The following is a 17500-nucleotide window of genomic DNA, read 5'->3' on the forward strand; positions in this document are numbered from 1 at the left end:
ATCTTGGATGGTCTGGGATGCAGTTTAGATATTTGTCGAGCTTATTCTTAAACACATCTACGCTCACTCCTGATATATTCCTCAGATGAGCTGGCAACGCATTGAATAGACGCTGCATTATCGATGCTGGTGCGTAGTGGATTAATGTCCTGTGTGCTTTCCTATTTTTCCTGGTATAGTTTTGGGCACTATTAATCTACCTCTGCTTGCTCTTTCTGATATTTTTAGTTCCATGATATTTTCTGCTATTCCTTCTATCTGTTTCCATGCCTGAATTATCATGTAGCGTTCTCTTCTCCTTTCTAGACTATATAATTTTAAGAATTGTAGTCTTTCCCAGTAGTCAAGGTCTTTAACTTCTTCTATTCTAGCTGTAAAGGACCTTTGTACACTCTCTATTGTGCAATATCCTTTTGATAGTGTGGGTACCATATCATATTGCAATATTCAAGTGGACTACGAACATATGTTTTTATAAAGCATAATCATGTGTTCAGCTTTTCTTGTTTTTGAAGTGCCGTAACAACATTCCCATTTTTGCTTTACATTTTGCCAACAGAGAGTTTGCTATTTGATCCATGCCATAACATGTTCCTAATTCATCATCACACCAAGGTCTTTAACTGCTTCCTTATTTGTGATTGTCTCATTATTAGGTCCCTTATATGCATATAGCTTTCTTTCTCTGTCTCCATAATTTATTGATTCAAATTTATCAGAGTTAAATACCATCCTATTTACCTCTGCCCAATCATATATACTTTGTTAAGGTCTCTTTGTAGAGCGTTCCTATCTTCATCACAAGTAATTTCTCTACTTATTCTTGTGTCATCTGCGAAACTACTCACTACCGAATCCTTAACATTATTGTCTATGTCTTCAATATAATAACAAACAGTCTTGCAGCTAACACCGTACCTTGCGGCACACCGGATATTACCGTGGCTTCATCCGATTTCTCGTCGTTTGCAATAACTATCTGTTTTCTGTTGTGTAAAAATTCTTTTAACCATCTTCCTACTTTATCCACGATATTGTGTTTTCTAATTTTCTTCGCTAATATATTATGGTCTACTTTATCAAAAGCTTTTGCAAAGTCTAAATAAACCACATCTGTTTCATTTCCGCTTTTCATATTTTTGAATATGTTCTCACGGTGGACTAACAGTTGGGTTTGTGTACTTTTTCCGGGTAGAAACCATGTTGTCCTTTATTAAACAAATTATTTTTTATTTAAATGTTTCATAATATTTTCTTCATTACCCTTTCATACACTTTCATAATATGTGATGTTAGACTCACAGGCCTTAATAAATTACTTGCCTCTAGTCTTGATCCACTTTTGAAAGTAGGGGTAATATATGCTAATTTGTGCTCATCATAAATCTTGCCTGTATCTACACTTTGTCTTAATAATATTGCAAGTGGCTTTGCGATAGAATGAACTACTTTCTTTAACAAAATAGCAGGAATTCCATCAGGCCCTGCAGCAGCTCCATTTTTAATTTCATTAATAGCCTGCACAATATCAGCTTCATTAATATCTATGTCAGCTAAATATTCACTATTTTCATCCCTTACTTCTATATCATTATCTCATTATCTATTCTAGGGTGAATTCTCTCTTATATCGTTCTGCCAGTATGTTGCAAATTTCCTTTTTTTCATTCGTTAATCTCCCTTCATTCTTAGAGGGCCTATTTCTATTCTTCTTTTATTCATCTTCTTCGCATATGAGTATAATAGTTTGGGATTTGCTTGATATTTAATAGGGTTTTTTCTTCCAAGTCCCGTTTTTCATTTTCTTTTGATTGTATAATCTTTTGTTCTGCATTTTCTATCTTACTTTTAGTTCTATAACTTTCCATGCATTTTTTTTTTTTTGCTAGACCTTTTTTCCACTTTCTGATTTTCTGGAACAAGATCCTTCTGTCTCTTGGTATGCATGACTGATGTTTACTTTTCTTCTTCGGTATATATTTATCCACTATTTTCTCTAATATTTTATATAATATCTCCGTATTTACCTTTATGTCATCACTTACGAAAATATATCCCAATCTTTGTTTAATTCTTCATTTTTTGTTTTCTGACCATTTTATATTTTTACTGTAGAAGTTGTATTTTCCATATCCTTCCACTTTTTCATTTCTTGCTTATCTCTGTTTTCACTTGCTTTGGAATGGACTGTTAATTCTATGACATTATGGTCTGAAATACTTGCATTATAAACTATTATTTTTTCTTTAACATAATTCATCTCGTTCACAAATACTAGGTCTAAAGTATTTTCCTTTCTTGTTGGCAGGTGATTTATTTGTTGAATGTTGTATTCTAGTAGCATATCTAATAGCTTTTCGAATTGCCTCTTATCTTCTGCACTACTATTACTCTCTTTTTTATATGTATAAGTACATCCACAATCTCCTATTCGTTCTTTCCAGTCTACGAAAGGAAAAGTTGAAGTCTCCAGATAGGAGAATAGTCCAGTCCTTGTGATTTCTACATATATCATCCAATTTTTCTATTATTAAGTCAAACTCTTTGTAGTATTAGGAGGTCTATATATTACTATGTTCATTAATTTTTCAGATTCAATTCTACCGCTATTAGTTCACATTCTGAGTTACTATATTTCTATATATTTTTCCTTGTTTTTTGTCTTTTCCATATATTGCGGTTCCCCCTTGATTCCTATTTTTTTCTATCTGATCTATAAGTTTGAAACCCTTTTATTTGATCATCATTCCCAGTCTCTTGGGAATACCAGGTTTCACTTATATTCATTATATCTATTTCTTTTCATTTTGGGTTAGTTCTTCTAAGTACTCTATTTTTCTTTTTGAGTTACTCGTAACTAAACAAACCCTGCGCATTCATCACTATGATGGTTTGCGTGTTTTCTCCTTCATTTAAAGTTATTGGTAATAATAAGGATTTTCCCATGTCTCTTTCCTGTTCTGGTATGTTGTTCTTTTTTTCATTTCCAGAAATTCTGACATTAAAAAATCCAACTTTCCATAATATTTGTTCTTCCTTCCATCATAATTATTCATTTTGTGTTCTGAATCTGCAATTTTCTCCATATCTGCAATATCCCCCTTGCATAATAAAAACAGTTATTATCTCTTGAGTAGAATCTTGGAGCTGATGCATTGAAATTTTTTGCTGGCACCTCTGCATATCTCGTTGATGGCTCGCTTTTTTCTTTTACCTGATATTCTTCATTCCTCTCTTTATTTGTTTCTTTCTTATTTTGGATTTTAATTGCTTGATTGGTTTATTTATTTGATTATTTTTCATGGCTACAGGGTGCATATATTTACATTTTTTGTCGAACTTACATCCTTTTCCTTCTTTTAGGTTTTTGCATATTTTTGGATGTAGATCTCTGCAATCATCCTCATATCCATCTTAAGTATGCACATTTACCATATATTTCATAGTTGTGACATACCTTAGGATGTTTGTAGTAACATTTTTCTCCATATCTGCAATTCCCTCTTTTCAAAAGGTTGCAGACTTTGTCTTTTTTGTATATTTTTTCCTCTTTCCCGTCATTGTGTAGATCTGGGTAGAGCCTCTTCGGCATTTTCTTTTGTGCTGTCATATCGTAATTTATTTCTTCGTAGGTATGCTGCTTTATAGCCTCATATGTAGTATCAATGAGTATCTCTGCATCCATACGTTTTATCTTGTTCTTTGTTTTCCTTATCTTTTTCTGTCATTTCAGTTTTGTTTACTTCTCTTACGTTTTCCTCTTCTTCTTCTTCTTCTTCTTCTTCCTCTTCTTCTTCTTCTTCATCCTCAACTATTTGTACATTCAATCTTGATTTAATAACATTGTCTATCCATGGTAGACATGTTGAGCAAAAAATTCTTGTGTCTTTTCTCATATCTTGCATTACCTCAGCACACTGTGGATGGGTCGGAATGTTGCATGCAGCACATTTTCTGATTAGGTTTTGTGGATTAACTATGCTATACCACACCTTACACAGTTTACATGCTTTGGCATTCTTTTTCCTAATGCATCAATTAGGATATTCACAAGGTTCACTTTTTTATTCATTTTTCTTTGTCGGAATATGTTGGTTTATGTATATTTTCTTTATGAGTCTCTTGACCACTTGGATTTTATTTGGAACTTCTTCAATTATTTTCAAGATGTTTTCATTTGATTTGTTCCAGTTTGAAGGATTGTATCCTTCTAATATATCTATGAATGATTTTGTATCTTTTTGGTTAGGACTGTTGCTGATTTCATAGATCAGAAATGCCAGAGAGAGAGAGAGAGAGAGAGAGAGAGAGAGAGAGAGAGAGAGAGAGAGAGAGAGAGAGAATGTTGTAGCTGGTGATACATGAATTTGACGAACTAGAATCCAGAGAGAGAGAGAGAGAGAGAGAGAGAGAGAGAGAGAGAGAGAGAGAGAGAGAGAGATACTGTAGCTGCTGATATAAGATATGATGAACATGAATAATGAGAAAGATTATATTATAGCTACTGATATATGTATTTAATAAACATGGAGAGAGAGAGAGAGAGAGAGAGAGAGAGAGAGAGAGAGAGAGAGAGAGAGAGAGAGAGAATCCACGTTGAGGCCGTAATTGTAACGTAAACAAGTCAAAATGGATAATCATACGAGCGCACGTAGAAAATTACGAGTAATTTGAAACAAACAGTGTGTTTGAAATTACCCCACATTTCCCTTTAATCCAAGTTAAAAATGTATATTTTGGGATAATAATTAAAGATGTACCCGCTAGTTTATTCCACAATGAAGGTTCAAAGTAAATATGGAATGGAAGTCGTTCATGGTGAATTCTGAGAGAAAACATATTATTTTTGGTAACTCAGCCATTCGGTCAAGATTTAATGCTGGATAAGAGGCGAGGATTGTAAAATAACGGCTACTTTATGGAAGTTGCAATAAACCTAAGCAGTATGGTGCCGGCCACAATGAGTCATCAAGAAAGCTCAGAGCCAGCAGAGTGAGAAAAGGTGATAAATTGAAAGCTGCTTTTTTTTATAAATGTTAAAAGATAAAAATGAAAAGAGAGAGAGAGAGAGAGAGAGGCCAGATTTTCTTGTATGACGGCGACACACCTTTTTTGAGAAGAAATATATTAAAAACTAACTTTTTTATATATGTTAAAAAAGAGACCGGATTTTATTGTATGACGGTGATGGAATGACTCTAGATGCAATTGTTTTTTAGAAGAAATAAATTAAAAGCAGCTTTTTCAAAAAATGTAAAAAAAAAAAAAAATATATTTTATCTCATTACCGTGATGCAATGTTTTTATACGTACTTTTTTTTTAGAAAAAAAAAAATATTAAAAACTACTTTTCCCTAAAAATGTAAAAAAAAGCCCGGATTATATTGCATTAAGGTGTGTGAAAACGATTCCGTGCAAACCTTTTTTTTTTTTTGAGAAAAAATATATATTAAAAGCTTCTTTAAAAAAATGTAAACAAAAGCCCAGATTATATTGCATTAAGGTGATGAAACGATTCTATACACACCCTTTTTTCAGAAGAAATATATATTAAAAGGTTCTTTTATCAAAAAAATGTAAAAAAAGCCCAGATTATATTGCATTAAGGTGGTGAAACGATTCCATACACACCTTTTTTTGAGAAAAAAAATATATTAAAAGCTTCTTTAAAAAAATTTAAACAAAAGCCCAGATTATATTGCATTAAGGTGATGAAACGATTCCATGCAAAACTTTTTTTTTGAAAAAAATATATATTAAAAGCTTCTTTTATAAAAAAAAAAAACATAAAAAAAGAAAAAGCCCATGATTATATTATATTGCATTAAGGTGATGAAACGATTCCATACACACCTTTTTTTGGACCTGAGAAAAAAAATACATAATAAAAGCTTCTTTAAAAAAATCGTAAACAAACAAAAGCCCAGATCATATTGCATTAAGGTTGTGAAACGAATCTATAAACTCCTTTTTTTTTGAGGAAAAATATATATTAAAAGCTTCTTTTAAAAAAAATGTAAACAAAAGCCCAGATTATATTGCATTAAGGTGGTGAAACGATTCCATGGTAAACCCTTTTTTGAGAAAAAATATATATTAAAAGCTTCTTTAACAAAATGTAAACAAAAGCCCAGATTATATTGCATTAAGGTGATGAAACGATTCCATGCAAACCTTTTTTTGAGAAAAAATATATATTAAAAGCTTCTTTAAAAAAATGTAAACAAAAGCCCAGATTATATTGCATTAAGGTGATGAAAACGATTCCATACAAATTTTTTTTTTAGAAGAGATATATACCTTCCTTAAAAAAAAAATGTAAACAAGAGCCCAGATTATATTGCATTAAGGTTGTGAAAAGATTCCATACACACCTTTTTTTTGAGAAGAAATATATATTAAAAGCTTCTTTTAAAAAAATGTAAAAAAGAGCCCAGATCATATTGCATTAAGGTGATGAAACGATTCCATGCAAAACTTTTTTGAGAAAAAATATGTATTAAAAGCTTTCTTTAAAAAAAAAACAAAAAATGTAAACAAAAGCCCAGATTATATTGCATTAAGGTGGTGAAACGATGCCATATAGATTCCTTTTTTTCAAAAGCTTTCGCTCACCGAGGATCTAATTCGAAGCATCGTTCATAAACCCATAACTCGACGAAACGTTTCCAGGACGTCCCTTTTTGGGAAAGTTGTGAAGGCCATAACGAGAGCAGGAAGGCTAAACTTGACTCAGTCACGTCCACATTCTTGTTTAATGACCGCACAAAGTCTCTGTTTAGCTTCGAGAACGCGCTCGCGCGCTTTTATGTGGATATGATTCCTCTTGATTTAAGAGGGATACGTTTCCCTCCCCTCCTGTTTCCTGTGCCCCTCGGTTCGTAACCCCCTTTCCCCCCCCCCCCCCCCTCTCTCTCTCTCTCTCTCTCTCTCTCTCTCTCCTTCAATAGTTCTTGGTCTGGTCACGTGATCTGTTTTTTACTAATACGTTTCGACTTTTGCTCACAGTCGATGGAAGGAGGAGTTGAATCCTGGTATCCATACCCAGAAATAATTCTTGGCATCTAAGACATCATTTACCATAGAGGAGTTGAATCCTGGTATTCATACCCAGAAATAATTCTTGGCATGTGAGACATCATTTACCATAGAGGAGTTGAATCCTGGTATCCATACCCAGAAATAATTCTTGGCATCTAAGACATTATTTACCATAGAGGAGTTGAATCCTGGTATGTATACCCGGAAATAATTCTTGGCATGTGAGACATCATTTACCATAGAGGAGTTGAATCCTGGTATTCATACCCAGAAATAATTCTTGGCATGTGAGACATCATTTACCATAGAGGAGTTGAATCCTGGTATGTATACCCGGAAATAATTCTTGGCATCTAAGACATTATTTACCATAGAGGAGTTGAATCCTGGTATGTATACCCGGAAATAATTCTTGGCATGTGAGACATCATTTACCATAGAGGAGTTGAATCCTGGTATTCATACCCAGAAATAATTCTTGGCATGTGAGACATCATTTACCATAGAGGAGTTGAATCCTGGTATTCATACCCAGAAATAATTCTTGGCATGTGAGACATCATTTACCATAGAGGAGTTGAATCCTGGTATTCATACCCAGAAATAATTCTTGGCGTCTGAGATATCATTTAAAATCACCAAAGCCTCATTCGTCTTCCCCTGTGGTAGATTTATTGTTATGGTCTTGCATTATACAAAGACAACTCACTCTTCTTCTTCTTCTTCTTCTTCTTCTTTTCTTCTTCTTCTTCTTCTTCTTCTTCCCATTTTTAAACGGTAAGTAGATCTTCGCCACACGATTCATTCTCCTCCAATGGCTCGGAAATTAAGTGGGATTAATGTCAGCTAATATGTTTGGTCTCCTTTCTTTAATTTTCTCCCTTCAGTATTTTCACTCCTCGGGGTTTTTAACGGCGTTCTTGGAAGTTCATCCATCCGAGGACTTCCCGCAGAGGTTGGTGGAGAACTTCCCTTCTTCTTCTTCTTCTTCAACTTCTGGTGAATTGTGGAGAGCCTCTTGTATCCCTTCCCGAGGGAATGGTCGTCCATTTAATTATTGTTAAAATTTCAACAAGTTTCCCTGGAAGTAAATCCTGGTGCGCTACATCGCTTAATGGAATCCATTTTACATCCGTTCGGCGTAGGGAGAGAGAGAGAGAGAGAGAGAGAGAGAGAGAGAGAGAGAGAGAGAGAGAGAGAGAGAATGTGATGTAGCTGTCTAGAATTGAGATTGAGGAAGGGACAGACAGGCTGGAGAAGAGATGCATTTTATAAGTGTTTAGCCAAACGGGACCCAACACAAAGAAAGAGAGAGAGAGAGAGAGAGAGAGAGAGAGAGAGAGAGGCCACCATACGGACGAACAGGTAAGCATACGGATAATTAATTTTTAACACTTCCCGGTACCTTTCTATTTTCGCAACTGGTATCTTGGCAGTGGGTGGCAGCTGCAATATAAGAGAAAATTAGGGAGATGAGTGGGGCTTATCCGCAAATGAAACATCATATGCAAATATGATCGCTGCCCAAAGAAATATACTCTTCTTGAAATATATTCTTTTAGCTCTCTTATCAACATACAACCAGCGCCTTCTCTCTTTGGCTAAGTGGTAATTAGTGAGGTTAAGTCTCTCTGAACAGTTATATACTTATTTTATTAAAAAAACAAAGATTTTACCTCAGCTGGGGGTTGCTGACTGATCATTTCCTTTCATCTGGCGTTTCAGTGGCCCAAAGGAAAAGGTTTCACAGGATTGCACAGGGGTCATGTGTCTGTGGCATACACAAAGTCATAGAGCTCCCTTGACCACATGTGGGATCATGAGTATGTGGGTAGTAATATAATTTTAAGAAATAATGTTGGAATACTTGCAACAGACCTTAGAAGTCTGGTGTCAGCAGCTCCGTGCCTATAAATCAGGTCAGTGTTCCAACAGTGTAACCAAATCTTTAGTAGCACCTCTCATCATCAGAGCCCGGTAAATAAAAAGAAATTCTGTTAACGCCCCAGAATAACTTTAAATTTACGAAACGTTCACCCTTTGATGTCAATTATCACAAGATTGAGAAACTGAATAAGAGAGTAGTTCGACCAAAGTGACTTTTATAAAGAAGACATAAAAGGATATAAAAGAATCCAGTGTGTAAGGCCTCTTTGACACTGCTACAAAGAACGCCTGAGAACAGGTTAAAAAAAAAAAAGTCAAGGAGGTGACACGGGTCAAAAGAGGGCGAGAGAGAACAAGATTCCGAATAAGAGAGAGCCCAGAGAGAGAGAGAAGAGAGAGGAGATAGAGAGAGAGAGAGAGAGAGAGAGAGAGAGAGAGAGAGAGAGAGAGAGAGAGAGAGAGAGAGAGAATATGTTGTACTTACTTTGCAGGAAGGATTTTTCTATATTTTCAGAAAAATTTTTCATCACTTTTAAACTTAACCACTTCAATACAGATATTTCTCAGTTATTGTAAAATCGCCTTAAAAGAAAGAGGAGTTTCAAGTTATTTCTTACTTCTTGACATTCTGATACTGCTCTGAGAGAGAGAGAGAGAGAGAGAGAGAGGAGAGAGAGAGAGAGAGAGAGAGAGAGAGAGAGAAAGTAGATTTCTACTTATCTTGCAAGAATTATTTCTAATACAATTTCTAACCACAAATCCTCTCCAATACAGATATTTCTAATTTAGCAAATAAATGAGATGGATAGATAAACAAAGAAATAAATAGAGAAATAGGAGGACAGAAAAATGGGTGAGGAGGAGGGTGGGCTTTACTAAAAATATCCCTGTTGAGAGAGAGAGAGAGAGAGAGAGAGAGAGAGAGAGAGAGAGAGAGAGAAATATGTCACACGAGCACAAAGGTCTTCAATATGTGAAGGAGAGGTGTTGAATGGAACAAAAGAATCTCCAAGAGGGGAAAGACATGAGATGAAGGCGAGACACAAGAAGGCGAGAATAATTCGGAGGGAGAGAGAGAGAGAGATAGAGGGAGAATTGGATGACCGAGTCGACGTTTCCAGAGTTCATGGGGAAAGGCTAGGAATTCTAAGAGTCAAGGAACTGGGCACTGGGAATCAGTTGAAGAACGCTGAAGAAAAGGAGTTACAATATGAACTCCTGGCTGGAACAGAGTCTAGTCTGGGAATTCGATCTACGATTCAGATGAAGAACGCTGAAGTAAAGGAGTTGCAACATGAACTCCTAGGTAAAACAGATAGGAATCTTCAAATCCTAGGCTAGGAATTCCAAGAATAAAGGCATTCAATACTGGGAATAGGAATTATGACATGCACTCCCAGCTAGAACAGAGATCGGAGGCTTCAAATCCGAGGCTAGGAATTCCAAGAGTCTAGGAATTCGATATTTGGAATCTGATGAAGAACTTTCAATTAAACGATTTCTCTTTTACTTCTCTTTTAAAGCTGACTATGCGAGGAATTGTTGCTTTTGCGAAATGGAGAATTCTTTTGGAAATGCAATTTGATGTCGATATTTTGGGTATGGTCGAAAAAAACTTAAAACTTAATCCCGAAGAAACTAATAGACCTGCTACTCAAAGGTAGAAAGATTGTAGCAATGTGAAAAAACAGAAGTTAGAAAAGAATTCCAACGACTGACAGCAGAAAAATTGAGCAATCCCAGCATCACCAGATTTTACAGGATTTAAGAAGATTTGCTTAAAAATATGAAGCAGACGAGAGAGAGAGAGAGACCGAGCAAGCGTCTCATGTCGACGGTCGCTAATTTATTCATTATTTGGTCCTAAAGTTAAGACAACGGCTTGTCATAACAGACATGTTATCCTTTATGGAGACTTGGCCTTTTACAAAGTGTAAAATGACATTAGGTCTGTTGTGTAAACGATAAATATGAAGGGAGAAATGCCAGCAGTTTGTGGTTTTGCGAATGTGGTGGTTTTGAGAGGATATAACCTTGGGATAATGTTACAAAGATTATTACTATTATTCTTGTTCTTATTATTATTATTGAACAGGCCTAAAAAGACTATAATTTTCAAAGAAAGCCTTGCAGATATAATGCTGTACATAAAAAGGGACACTCAAGTACATCAATATGAGTCAACAAACAGCAAAAAATATAGATGCATTAAACTGCAACAAACGTCATGTAATCTATATGAAGAACACAATCCTAAAGTCCTTAAAAAAAACAGATGTTGTAAAATCCAATCATTTCTCCCAAGAAAGGTATATATATATATATATATATATATATATATATATATATATATCTATATATATATATATATATATATAATAATATATATATATATATATATATATATATATATATATATATATATATATATATATATATATATTTCTATAGTGTTTGTATTAGAGCCTACTCCATATTACGTCACAACAACACTTTCCTTCACATCAAAGTAATTCGCCCCCAAATTGATATTGCGTCGAAACTAAACCAAGAAAGGGTTAATTCAATCTCCAGACCTCTCGAAATCTGATAAGGTGGGGGGCCACGAAAGAATGTTCAAAGAAGGAGAAAATATATGTCCAAAGTTCCCTTTCCATTCCAGCCAGGGGGACTTGGACGAGGGACCACGGAACTGACGACGGAATTCCTCCGGGTTGTTTCAATGTGGGATTTGGAGGGGAACGCTCAGAGTGAGGATAAGGTGACGGAAGCTACTAGTAGTACATGAAGTGGAGAGGGACTTCTCTTTACTGAATCTGTGTAAGGGAGAGAGAGAGAGAGAGAGAGTTTTTTAGTTGCTTTCCATGAGAAATTCCTATTCACTTTCAATACGTTGCTTTTGATATCCTTGATCCCCTCCAGATAATTGTTAGTTGTTGCAGGTCCGCCTTTAAAGAACGAGTGTTCAAGTTATTTCTTATTTACATGGGCTTTTTTTAATACAATTCTGATATCACTAAGAGAGAGAGAGAGAGAGAGAGAGAGAGAGAGCGAGAGAGAGAGTCTTATTACAATTTGATATATTCATGAAGTGAGATGACAAATGGGGGATTCTTGCATCAAGTAAGTAAGTTCGTCGCCTAAGAGACAGAAGAAAGAATTGATTCTATCATATACTATTTCTAATAAAAATTAGCGATCCAAAAAACTTGAAACTTGTTTAATTAGTATTCTTATCCCTAAACTCATAAGATTATTGCTCCTTTACCAGTGGGATTTGTTATTTAAGAATGGTCTATTTCTTCCACATTGCGTAAGTGTAATATTTATAAGGTTCGTTCTCATCCGCACGTTCTGATAAAATTAGGTGTCCAAGGAGACAAGCAAAGAAATGAAGGTACTTCTATTTAATAATAGTTAATTCTACTTTTCCACAAATTAATCTAATATGAAATTAAGGACTGGCTTAGCAAATAAAATGACCATCATATCCCGAAATAGATGAAAAGAGAGGAAAAGAACGCAGCCAAAACGACAGGAAGGCCCCAGCTGGCGGAGGAGGTAAGGCTCGTCGGTAAGCAGGTGTGTGCCATTGCAGAGTGGCCGACTTGTTTTGCTCCCGAAAGTTGTAATTGCCCGGGTTGAGAGAAATTAGCCCCAGGGCTCAAATACCCAATTGTTTGTTCTCGGTCTTATGAGAGGCGGGAGTCCGTCTCGTAAGGATTTCTCAGTAAATGGAGCAGTGGTAGATACTTATTTTTTTTAACTAGTTTCGCACACAGACACAACAACGCACTATATTATGATTATTATATATATATATATATAATATATAAATTTCGGGGGGGGTTTTTTTTTTTTTTGTTTTTGTGTGTTCGGGGGGTTTTTTTTTTTTATATATACCAACATACATATACATAAAAGATTATTGACATATAAATAATGTATATATCAATCGGTTCGGTTCCTTTTATTTGCAAATATTGGTCTTACGAGATTTTTTATATGAATGTTGGCAAACTCACCTACTCTCAATTTCCTTTCCAGCCTTTGGCCTAAACGCCATAGCCTATTCTGTTCTGTGTACACTAGTCTGTCTGACATTTTTGGGAGGACCAAGCTATCTGCAAAACGAGATAGACAAATATCAACTTCAGAACAGAAGTGACCAGTGCAGAAATTTCCAAGACACTTTCGTCTCCTTTCAAAGGCGATCCAGACTAACAACTCTGGATGAGACGCTGATCCGTCACTTGGACCCTCAATCAAAGATTCGGAGCAAGCAGGTGAAACATTGTAACTCATATAATTGTATGTGTTTAGTGACTATATAGACTACTTGGGAAAAGGTCGTCAAGCGTCAGAGCTGAGACAACTGAATAAAAGTATTCCAGATGAACGGGCTGCCTGTTGTTGCAGAGTAATGCTCCTGTTAACGGGTCAAGCGTCCAGCTGTGAACCAGAATAGCTGCATTATTACGCTCTTACTCCCCTGACCAGACGCGATCTGATTCCACCTGCTCCCTCCCTAAACTCATGTCCCGCCAGTGTGGTCATCATTTTGGGAAGGACATTTGAATTTTTCAGTTCCAAGGAGTCTTCAAAGGTCATGGAAGCGGCGGAGCGACGCTTGAATATCGGCGGAGTGGATGCGCTGAAGTTAAACGAGACTACGTTAGAAGATAATACGAGAAATTCAGTTGTATTCCACTGAATTACTATATCTTCGTGCCTGAGAAGATTACCAGTGCTAATACGAGAAATGTATTTCCCTTGTGATGCTCTCTGGGTGAGGCTGACAGAAGTTTTGGGTGCCCCTTTTAACCCCGAGATTAATCTTGATTCTCCAGTGAATTAAGTTAGATGACAATTTCTTACCCTTCTGTTCTTTGTCTTCCAGGTCACTGAAACTAATCAGATCCCATGGTAACGGCTAGTAACGGCTAGTATTAAGTAATAGTAATAAGCAATAGTAATAATAATAATTAGTATTAATAATAATAAGAGTAATAAGAGTAATAAGAGCTAGACCCACTATTACTATTCATAAGATACAGCGTTGGCTGTATTTTCTTCGTTCCTTCCACTCTCGCTTCAACTTTTAAAAATAAATAATGGTTAAAAACTTGCAAAAAAAAAGTACTTAAAGACTTGCGAATGGCAGTGGGTCGCAATGAGGCCTAGGAAGGCAGCAGAATGAGTGAATACAGACTCTTATACAAGTGCCCTAAGACTTACTAAGCAAACTCTTTGGAGAAAGAATGCTGAAAGAGGAGCAAAAGGATAGAGAGAGAGAGAGAGAGAGAGAGAGAGAGAGAGAGAGAGAGAGAGAGAGAGAGAGAGAGTAGAAAATGCAATTAAATGTAGGTATGCAGGTATAAGTAAAAAAAATGGACAGCTCATGCCACAGGACAATCGATTAGTCATTCGCTTCCAAAAGATGGAATTTTCTACTCGTCTAGATGTCGCGATTGTAAAATGGGGCAAATAAATCTACAGTGATAAATATGTTTGTAAATATTAAAGAAACCCTTCCATAAGATAACTTTGGACAACTTGATCGAGTGGCCTGATCAAACCATACCAAAAACCGAAAAAAAAAAGCTAGAAGAAAAAATTTACTTTAGGTTGAAGTGGTCCTCGAATAAAGTTAGTGAAAGGTACCGTGAAGAGGACCTGACAAACTTTACGTAAACAAAAATATTACCGAGTCATTTTACCAACTTTCTGAATCATCATACTGGCTCTTTAGTATCTTGACTGGTTTTCTCTAAAACTCCATGACGGTGCTGACGTCATTCAAGGCAGAAGTTTAGAGACGCAATGATCGAACAGGACCGGTCTTGTTTTGGGCGGTATTCTCCGTCTCTGTCCTTACTCTCTTTCTCTCTCTCGTCTAAAAAAGAAGAAGAAGAAAAAAAAAAGACTTAAAAAAAAAAAAAAAAAGGACGAGTTTGAGTAACCATTGCCACATAATGCATTCATGCGTTCAGCCCACGTTTATGTCTGTCTCTCAGACGTATTCGAATCGATACTAGACATCGCCCAAAAAGAAACTAGGTCATTCCGTTATCAACCTGAGCCGTGGGAGAGGCATCAAAAACGCTGCTTCAATTTGACTGATTTCATTCATCCCCTTTGGGGTTTTAATCAACCGCGAGTGAATGATTACATTTTTGACATTTTCAAACGCCCGACCTTTTATCTCGCCACATATTACAAATCGGGACCTTTGTTTTTATTTTTCTTAAATTTCTTTTATTTATTTTAACACATGAAGACAAAATGATGTTCTTCATGACACATGAAAAGCGATGCGCATTTTCTCATTCGCTTCGTTTGTTTACCGGCTCTCATTGTGACCCCCTGTCAGGCAGAGTGGGTGTCTATAGAGTTTATGGAAATTTTTGATAACTGGCATTTTGTGGATGACTGCTGATCTCATGCCCACGAGGGACAAAATCGAGTACTCGTATGTTGGTTTTTATCTACAAACTACACTTTCCTACTATGAAATTCATTTCCCCAATAGTACAAAGCAAGTTATGATCACCGATGTTTTAAAGCTTCTATGCAGCTTTGCTAATTGTATTTCTCGTATCGGAAGATTATACCTTAAGAATCTAGTTTAAATGTTCATGAAAACGTGACCACCAAAGCACAGGTAAATAAATGAATAAATACCAAATATTAGGAAGAAATGAAGAGTTATGGAGAGGTTAAACAAAAAAGGAAGTGGGGAAAATTTTTACCAAAACAGAGCAAGGAATATTTTTCCTGTGGACTGACTTCTCCACTAGGAGAGAGAGAGAGAGAGAGAGAGAGAGAGAGAGAGAGAGAGAGAGAGAGAGAGAGAGTCTTGCACTGTTGCGAAAGAAGTGCGTAGAGACACAAACCCCGCTCATCGGAAATTTCTCTTCTGAGACGAAGGAAACATAAAAGGGAAAGAGAGCTACCGAAGTAATGGAAGAATTGCTGTGGAGGAGAGCAGAGGGTTTCTCTCTCTCTCTCTCTCTCTCTCTCTCTCTTTAAGAGAACCGGTGCGTTGTTTTCTCTTCTTATTTTGCTTGATTGTACAACTGACTGAGAGCTCCCGCAGGAATAGCTCGCGAGGAAATTCGTTGTTGTCAGTAAAAAGGGACTTTTAGTGCCAATCCCTTAGTGCCTTCTCATCCTTGGCACTCTACCCTGAAATATGTACACACACACACACACATTTATATATATACACACATATATAATTCCGATTCTCCATTTCTAATCTTTCTTCCACTGAATTTTAATCTTAGTTTCATAATTGAGTTACAAGGGCAGTCATCCATCAAAAAAAACGAGCTCGTCCCAAAAAACACACACATACGCACACACACGTGTATATATACCATATAAATACACACATATCTGTTGTTGATAAGTTCACAGTATATGTTTTGGTACTAAGCAACATCTAGCCATTATTTCTGCTTAGTAATTTAATCAAATTTATGAGGACTGCGGATATAATTTTTCTAGTGTTTACCGTCTAACATTATTCGAATTATATGTTTGTTTGTATGGTGTTTTTACGATACATGGAACAAGTGGTTATTCAGCAACGGGACCAACGGCTTTACGTGACTTCCGAACCACGTCGAGAGTGAACTTTTATCACCAGTAATACACACCTCTAACACCCCAATGGAATGGCCGAGACTCGAACTCGCGGCCACCGAGGTGGCAGGTCAAGACCATACTGATCACGCCACTGAGGCGCAATTCTAATTATATGATGAATGAGTTAGCATTTACATGAAACAAGCTGAACACCATTAATTTATAAGTGAAGCGCCATTTTCATGAAGTTCTCGACATATAACGAAACGGAGGAAATTGAGAGGGTGCAGATGACTAATCAATAAAGATCAATTGGTGAGGCGGGGGAGGGGGGGAATAAAGAAAAAGTTAAGAACTATCGCAAATACGCTGAGACTCCAAATCACTAATTGAAGAATATACATAATAAATGAAAGAAACTCCTTCGATTCGAGTTTGTTATTCACCACAAAAAAAGGAAAAAAAAAAATACTCGATTCTTGTTAAATAAAATACTGTCCTAAAAGTAAATATTTGCTATTTACCGCTATTTATAAATTAATATTGAATGGAAACACGAAGTAGACAAATGAAAATAAAGACGAGCAAGTAATCGAAAGATGAAGGGGATAAATTCACGTTGATAAAACATTTGCATAAAAAGAATAAATGGAAAATGGCTGGAAGAGATTGATTTGGAAATATGAACGGAAGATACCATAGTTAATATAAGGCTAATAAAATGCTGATGACTGGCGTCCTTTAGCTGCTGATATAAATATAAAAAATATATATATATATATATATATATATATGTATATATATATATATATAACACAACCACATATATATATATATATTATATATATATATATGTTATTATATATATATATATATATATATAATATATATATGTATATATATATATATATATTATATTTATATATATATTTATATATAATATGATATATATATAATATATATAATATATATATTAATA

General features: G+C 35.6%; 1 protein-coding gene across 2 annotated transcripts in view; it reads right to left on the minus strand.

The window, feature by feature from the left end:
- Positions 1-17500, minus strand: part of LOC135208863 (zwei Ig domain protein zig-8-like) — a 118560-nt gene that overhangs the window by 28643 nt on the left and 72417 nt on the right. The gene's annotated exons all lie outside the window — the stretch shown is intronic.

Source organism: Macrobrachium nipponense, chromosome 35, assembly GCF_015104395.2.
Source record: "Macrobrachium nipponense isolate FS-2020 chromosome 35, ASM1510439v2, whole genome shotgun sequence".
Classification (NCBI taxonomy): domain Eukaryota; kingdom Metazoa; phylum Arthropoda; class Malacostraca; order Decapoda; family Palaemonidae; genus Macrobrachium; species Macrobrachium nipponense.